At 45.1% G+C, this 8,168-nt stretch overlaps 1 pseudogene; it reads left to right on the top strand.

The window, feature by feature from the left end:
* Positions 1 to 7,773: 7,773 nt before the first annotated feature.
* Positions 7,774 to 8,168, top strand: part of LOC127042165 (olfactory receptor 10C1-like) — an 18,803-nt pseudogene continuing 18,408 nt past the window's right edge.

The raw sequence follows: 8,168 nt of genomic DNA, 5'->3' as shown, positions 1-8,168 counted from the left end.
TTTTCCCCCACAGAGTTAAAATTTCACCCATCCTGGACAAATATCAACTGATCAATCCTCAAAGCAACTCACCACACCCCAATAGTGTCATGAAAATATATTATTATCCCCATCTTATAGATAAGTCACCCTAAGCATAGAGGTAAGCAGGGGACTCCCCCTTGTAAGACCCAGGAATTTTAAATCTCATTTCCTGTTTACTGGCCTCCCAGGTGAGCATGACTGGCTATCATACCAAAAGTGCTCCCACTTGGATGACCCCTGAGTTGTTGGATCGGATCAGTATATGAGGAGAGGGGTCTATTCAGTTGCAGCTGCAAGTGACCTGTAGGACCAATAAAGGGACAAGATACTTTCACATTTGGGGAGGGGGAAAAGGCTTTGTTCTGTCTGTTCTTTGTGTGTGCCAGAGACAGAACAAGAAGACAAGCAATCCAACTCAGTTAGAATTAGTAAGTAATAATAAGGAAATGTGTTAGCTTACTTTTATTTTGGCTTGTCATTTTCCTTGTCTAGAGGGAGGTTTATCCCTGGATTTGTAACTTTAAGGTTTTGCCTAGAGGGAAGATCATCTATATTCTTGAGTCTTTTGTTATTCTGTAAAGTACTTACCATCCCGATTTTACAGAGGTGATTCTTTCACCTTTTCTTTAATTAAAATTTTTCTTTTAAGAACCTGACTAATTTTTCATTGTTTTAAGATCCAAGGGTTTGGTTCTGTGTTCACCTGTACCAATTGGTGAGGATATATTCTCAAGCCTCCCCAGGAAACGGGGTGCAGGGGCTTGGGGGGATATTTGGGGAAGATAGAGCTCCAAATGGCCCTCCCTAAATGTTTGTTTAAATCACTTGGTCATGGCAGTGTTACTTAATCCAAGATATATGAGAGAAATTGCACCTTGGGGAGTTTTTAACCTAAACTGGTAGAAATAAGCTTAAAGGGTCTTTCATGCAGGTCCCTACATCTGTATCCTAGAGTGCAGAGTGGGGGGAGAACCATGACACACCCCCATGAACCAGCTGCGGCAGATAAGAAAAAAACCTAGGTGCAGCCAAGAGGAGAGAAAGACCTGGGAACGGAATGAGTGCTGGGAAGCCGAAAGGCAGGACAGAAAAGATAACGCTGCTTGTGCTAGGCAAGCAACAGAGCAGATCATAAAAGTTATGGAGGATCAGAGAGAGTCGCTCAAGTCTCTGATCCAGCTACAGACTGAGCAGGTCCGAGTTCAAGGGCCTCTGTAGCAGATGCACAATTCTTTGCCAACTCTGTCCCCCTCTACGCCCACACGTTCCTCTTCATTCCACAGCACTCCTGAGTGTTCCCCGTCACTCCACCCCTCTCAGAACTTGCACAAGGATAGCTGGAGCTACACACAGCTGTGAGGTTTTACCCTTTTTAACAATAAATAAAGGCTAAGGGATTTAATGGCACAGCATTCTTATTCTGTGTTCTACAAAAGTGTATAGCAATGAATTCAGTCTCGGGAACAGGTTCCTAAAGTGTTGTGTTGCATGGATCTAAGGCCTCAAAAGTCTACATGGATGCAACCGGGAAGCAACTCCAAAGCAGACATGTTATGGCCCCTCATTGTTAAAGCTTTTCTGATGTTAACAGCAGCTCTCTGGCAGCTCTAGCATCTGGCTGTTCAAACTGTGCAGCCAAGTGCTCTGCCTCATTTCACTCCTAGATTCACACAAAGTGCAGCACGCAGCTATGACCATGGTGGGAATATCATCCTCGGTAAGGTCTAGCCTGCCACTTAAACAATTCCAGCGAGCTTTCAAACAGCCAAAGGCACATTCGACTACAATGTGGCACCTGTTCAGCCTGTTGTTAAAATGTTCCTTGCTGCTGTCCAGGTGCCCTGTGTAAGGTGTCATGAGCCAGGGCTGTAAAGTGTAAGCCGGGTCTCCCGGGATTGCTATGGGCATTTCCACATCCCACACTGTAAATTTGTGGGCTGGAAAGAAAGTCTTTCTGTACAGACCCCTGTTCCTGAAGATGCATGTGTCATGCACCTTTCAAGCCAGCCTGCATTGATGTCTGTGAAACGTCCCTGGTGATCCACAAGAGGATGAAACAGCATGGAGAAGTATCCCTTCCTACTGATGTATTCAGAGGCAAGGTGATCTGGTGCTAAAATTGGAATGTGTGCCATCAATCGGCCTGCCCCAGTTAGAGAAACCCATCTCTGCAAAGCCATCTACTACTGCATGCACATTTCGCAGAGTCACGGTCCTATGCAGCAGGATGTGATTTATTGCCCTGCATACTGGGAGTAATACAACTCCAACAGTGTACTTTCCTACTCCAAATTCATTTGCCACTGACCAGTAGCAGTCTGGATTCGCCAGCTTCCACACAACAATTGTAACACACTTCTTGACTGAAAGGGCAGCTCTCAATCTGGTGGTTTTGCACCACAGGTCGGGGGCCAGATCAGCACATAGCTCCATGAAGTTTGCTTTATGCATCCTAAAGTTCTGTACCCACTGGTCATCATCCGACACCTGCATGACAATGTGATCCCACCAATCAGTGCTTGTTTCCCAGCCCAAAAGAAACACTCTACCGTATGCAGCCGCTCTGTGAATGCACAAAGCACTGATAAGTTGCTGCCGTCCATATCACACTCAGGTGCCTGCGATTCATCCTCTGCTAGCTTTGCGATTAACTCTACGAGTAATTATGCTGCCATGCGTGATGTCCTCATGACAGCTAACAGCGCCTAGGAGAGAAGTGCGGGATCCATCCTCTCTCAGTGCAGATGCTGGCTCACACTACAAAAGACTGAAAGTTGTAAAAAACAGTGTGAAAGGAGGCCAGAGACCTTTGGAGGGGTGTAACACAAAGCAGTGCATGACGGTACATTTTGCACATCCCAGGATGCACCGTGCTCCGTTTCCGCATTCCCACAGCACCTGGTGACGGATGTTGTCACCAGGCACTGTGAGATACATACCCACAGTCCATTGCTCTCACTGTTGACAAAGATGCCCCAAAAGTGGACCCGAACTAGAGACAGAGGGAGCAAATGTAGACACGCTTTGGCAACTATGCTTTTGTCGATTTTTCTTTGCTGACATTAGTTTCATCGAAAAAACTTGCCCGGGTAGACAAGCCCTTACACATTGGTGTAAAAATCAGCTCTCAGTGTAAGAAGGCGATGTGTTTGGCTTTACTTGTGAGTATGTACAGAAAGCTGTCAATAATCTCAGAGCACTGTGAAGATGTTAAATACTAGAAGATAACAAGCCACTTTACCAGGTACCATTATCCTCATTTTACAGCTGTGGAAACTGAGGTACAGAACTATGTGGCTTTCTCAAGGTCACACTGAGTCAGGAATAGTACCTTGCTTTCTTGACTCCCAGATTCCACCCATAGCACTATATTGCACAGCATAATGGGGGATAATTGTGGTACCAGCCCAGATGGGGGTGTGAGGTTACAGTATCTATGAACATGATACTGGCAGGAAAAAGATGCACGGAAAAACAAAGATCCAACAAAGCTCATTCATGACTACATTTAAACATCAACAACATTAAATGACACCACATAACCCCAAATTATCTTTTTTAATGTTATATTTCATAGGTTATTTATTTAAGTACATTTCTTGATAGAGTCCTTGGCAGACACAGACTGGAGAAATCAAACGTTCAGCACAGAATTCATCCTCCTAGGATTTGGGAATCTCCCTCAACTTCAGATTCTTCTCTTCCTGCTGTTTCTAGTGATCTACATTGTGACTATGACTGGGAACATCCTCATCGTTGCACTAGTTATGGCTGATCAGTACCTTCACACCCCCATGTACTTCTTCCCGGGGAACTTGTCCAACTTGGAAACCTGCTGTGCCCCAACCATCCTGCCCAGGATGCTGGCCAGTTTTCTGACTGAGGACAGAACTACTTCTGTCCAAGTCTGTATTGCACAACTTGATTTCTTTGGTTCTCTGGTAGCTGTGAAATGCTGTCTCTTATCAGTGATGTCTTATGATCGTATTTAGCGATATGCAAACCACTGCAGTATGCAGCCCTTATGAATGGCAGACTCTGCTTCTGGCTGGCAGCTGGGTCTTGGGTAAGTGGTTGTGTGGCTTGCACCATCACTGAATGTTGGATATCACAAATGATTTTTCGTGGCCCCCAATGAAATTGACCTTTTCTTTTGTGATTACAACCCATTAGTAAAACTGTCCTGCAGTGAAACCAGCCTGATTGCTCTTGTGACCTTCCTGTTCTCCTCCATACTAACACAGCCCCCCGTTCTATTAACCCTGGCATCCTCCATGCGTATCATCGCCACCATCCAGAGAATTCCTTCCACCACCAGGAGGTAAAAGGCATTTTCCACCTTCTCCTCTCACCTCATTGTGGTTACACTCTACCATGGGACACTAATCTTTGTCTATCTGCTACCAGACACCAATACAGTGAGAGACCTGCACAAAGTGTTCTCTCTCTTTTACACTGTCCTGACTCCCTTGGTCAATCCCCTCATCTACAGCCTGAGAAACAAAGAGGTCAAGGAGGCCTAGAGAAAAGCTGTTAGCGAGATTATGAATTTCATGACAAATAGCAAACTATTTTGTATGTAATAATTGTACATTGCAATAAAATCAAGATAATGGGAGCTCATCTGATGGGGTGATGCTGTGAATCACTGCACGTGCCAGCAGCCCTTACACATTAGAGCAGTTCTATTAAATACAATGGGACTCCTGGTGTGAGGAAGAGCTACATGTCTGAATAAGGACAGCAGGACCAAGCAATCCCTGATTCATGTTTCTCTCTGCTGGGAATATTAATTAAAATGGGCTTCTTTGTCATAATGAGTTTTATTACTTATTATTATTGTTATTATTTAGCACAGAATAGCTCTCTTTGTTTCTATCTGAGGCTGTCATTCATACTTCCCTGGGTTCCTAGAAATGAGAAATCAGAATGATTTGCTGTATAACCTTCCCTTTCTTCAAAACAGGGATCCAAATAGCTTCCCCCCTCATGTGGCCATGTGAAGAGTAATACATTAAAATTCAGACTGGACTTTGAGTTTACTGGCCATGATACAACACTATGCGTGTAATGGTTTTGCCTTTAGTGGGTTTACATCAGTGTAAAATCACAGGGACAGTTATGATTTGCTCCCACTGTATGAGGGTGTGTGGAAATATTATGATAGGTAGCAGCAGGGTAGCTGGAAATGAATTTAAAATTGGTGGTATCTGAGTGGCTTCCTTTCCCGTCAGTAGAATTACATTGGTGCTAACATGGGCAGAATCAATGCAACAGTAGTGTAAGGGGGAGGAGTATCAGACTCTATAAACACATTATCCAGGTAACCAACACTCATGGTGTGAGAAAATTGCCTAAGGGGTCAGGAAGAAGCAAATCTCCTCCACCCGACACCATGTGGTCTGGTTATGTTCTCACTTATTTCAGTTTTACACCAGTGTAACTGTGATGACTTCACTGGAGTTACTCATAATTTACACCAGCATAAGTGAGAGGTTGATTTGGCCATTGATTTCAGTAGAGGTACTCCTGATTGATATTTGGGTGAGTGAAAGGGGAATCAATCACTACTGACGGCAGTGGAGTTATTCCTGATTTACACCAGGGTGAGTGAGAGGGGAATCAATCACTACTGACTCCAGTGGAGTTATTCCTGATTTACACCAGGGTGAGTGAGAGGGGAATCAATCACTACTGACGGCAATGGAGTTATTCCTGATTTACACCAGGGTGAGTGAGAGGGGAATCAATCACTACTGACTCCAGTGGAGTTATTCCTGATTTACACCAGGGTGAGTGAGAGGGGAATCAATCACTACTGACTCCAGTGGAGTTATTCCTGATTTACACCAGGGTGAGTGAGAGGGGAATCAATCACTACTGACGGCAATGGAGTTATTCCTGATTTACACCAGGGTGAGTGAGAGGGGAATCAATCACTACTGACGGCAAAGGAGTTATTCCTGATTTACACCAGGGTGAGTGAGAGGGGAATCAATCACTACTGACGGCAATGGAGTTATTCCTGATTTACACCAGGGTGAGTGAGAGGGGAATCAATCACTACTGACTCCAGTGGAGTTATTCCTGATTTACACCAGGGTGAGTGAGAGGGGAATCAATCACTACTGACTCCAGTGGAGTTATTCCTGATTTACACCAGGGTGAGTGAGAGGGGAATCAATCACTACTGACGGCAATGGAGTTATTCCTGATCTACACCAGGGTGAGTGAGAGGGGAATCAATCACTACTGACGGCAAAGGAGTTATTCCTGATTTACACCAGGGTGAGTGAGAGGGGAATCAATCACTACTGACGGCAATGGAGTTATTCCTGATTTACACCGGGGTGAGTGAGAGGGGAATCAATCACTACTGACGGCAATGGAGTTATTCCTGATTTACACCAGGGTGAGTGAGAGGGGAATCAATCACTACTGACGGCAATGGAGTTATTCCTGATTTACACCAGGGTGAGTGAGAGGGGAATCAATCACTACTGACGGCAATGGAGTTATTCCTGATTTACACCAGGGTGAGTGAGAGGGGAATCAATCATTACTGACGGCAATGGAGTTATTCCTGATTTACACCAGGGTGAGTGAGAGGGGAATCAATCACTACTGACTCCAGTGGAGTTATTCCTGATTTACACCAGGGTGAGTGAGAGGGGAATCAATCATTACTGACGGCAATGGAGTTATTCCTGATTTACACCAGGGTGAGTGAGAGGGGAATCAATCACTACTGACGGCAATGGAGTTATTCCTGTTTAAGGCCAGGGTGAGTGAGAGGGGAATCAATCACTACTGACTCCAGTGGAGTTATTCCTGATTTACACCAGGGTGAGTGAGAGGGGAATCAATCACTACTGACGGCAATGGAGTTATTCCTGATTTACACCAGGGTGAGTGAGAGGGGAATCAATCACTACTGACTCCAGTGGAGTTATTCCTGATTTACACCAGGGTGAGTGAGAGGGGAATCAATCACTACTGACTCCAGTGGAGTTATTCCTGATTTACACCAGGGTGAGTGAGAGGGGAATCAATCACTACTGACGGCAATGGAGTTATTCCTGATTTACACCAGGGTGAGTGAGAGGGGAATCAATCACTACTGACTCCAGTGGAGTTATTCCTGATTTACACCAGGGTGAGTGAGAGGGGAATCAATCACTACTGACGGCAATGGAGTTATTCCTGATTTACTCCAGGGTGAGTGAGAGGGGAATCAATCATTACTGACGGCAATGGAGTTATTCCTGATTTACACCAGGGTGAGTGAGAGGGGAATCAATCACTACTGACACCAGTGGAGTTTTTCCTGATTTACACCAGGGTGAGTGAGAGGGGAATCAATCACTACTGACGGCAATGGAGTTATTCCTGATTTACGCCAGGGTGAGTGAGAGGGGAATCAATCACTACTGACGGCAATGGAGTTATACCTGATTTACACCAGGGTGAGTGAGAGGGGAATCAATCACTACTGACGGCAATGGAGTTATTCCTGATTTACACCAGGGTGAGTGAGAGGGGAATCAATCACTACTGACTCCAGTGGAGTTATTCCTGATTTACACCAGGGTGAGTGAGAGGGGAATCAATCACTACTGACTCCAGTGGAGTTATTCCTGATTTACACCAGGGTGAGTGAGAGGGGAATCAATCACTACTGACGGCAATGGAGTTATTCCTGATTTACACCGGGGTGAGTGAGAGGGGAATCAATCACTACTGACGGCAATGGAGTTATACCTGATTTACACCAGGGTGAGTGAGAGGGAATCAATCATACTGACGGCAAATGGAGTTATTCCTGATTTACACAGGGTGAGTGAGAGGGGAATCAATCACTACTGACTCCAGTGGAGTTATTCCTGATTTACACCAGGGTGAGTGAGAGGGGAATCAATCACTACTGACTCCAGTGGAGTTATTCCTCACTACTGACTCCAGTGGAGTTATTCCTGATTTACACCAGGGTGAGTGAGAGGGGAATCAATCACTACTGACGGCAATGGAGTTATTCCTGATTTACACCAGGGTGAGTGAGAGGGGAATCAATCACTACTGACTCCAGTGGAGTTATTCCTGATTTACACCAGGGTGAGTGAGGAGGGGAATCAATCACTACTGAC

This window comes from Gopherus flavomarginatus, unplaced genomic scaffold (genome assembly GCF_025201925.1).
Source record: "Gopherus flavomarginatus isolate rGopFla2 unplaced genomic scaffold, rGopFla2.mat.asm mat_scaffold_34_arrow_ctg1, whole genome shotgun sequence".
NCBI classification, from domain to species: Eukaryota; Metazoa; Chordata; order Testudines; family Testudinidae; genus Gopherus; species Gopherus flavomarginatus.
This window is presented reverse-complemented; position numbering and strand designations above follow the sequence as displayed.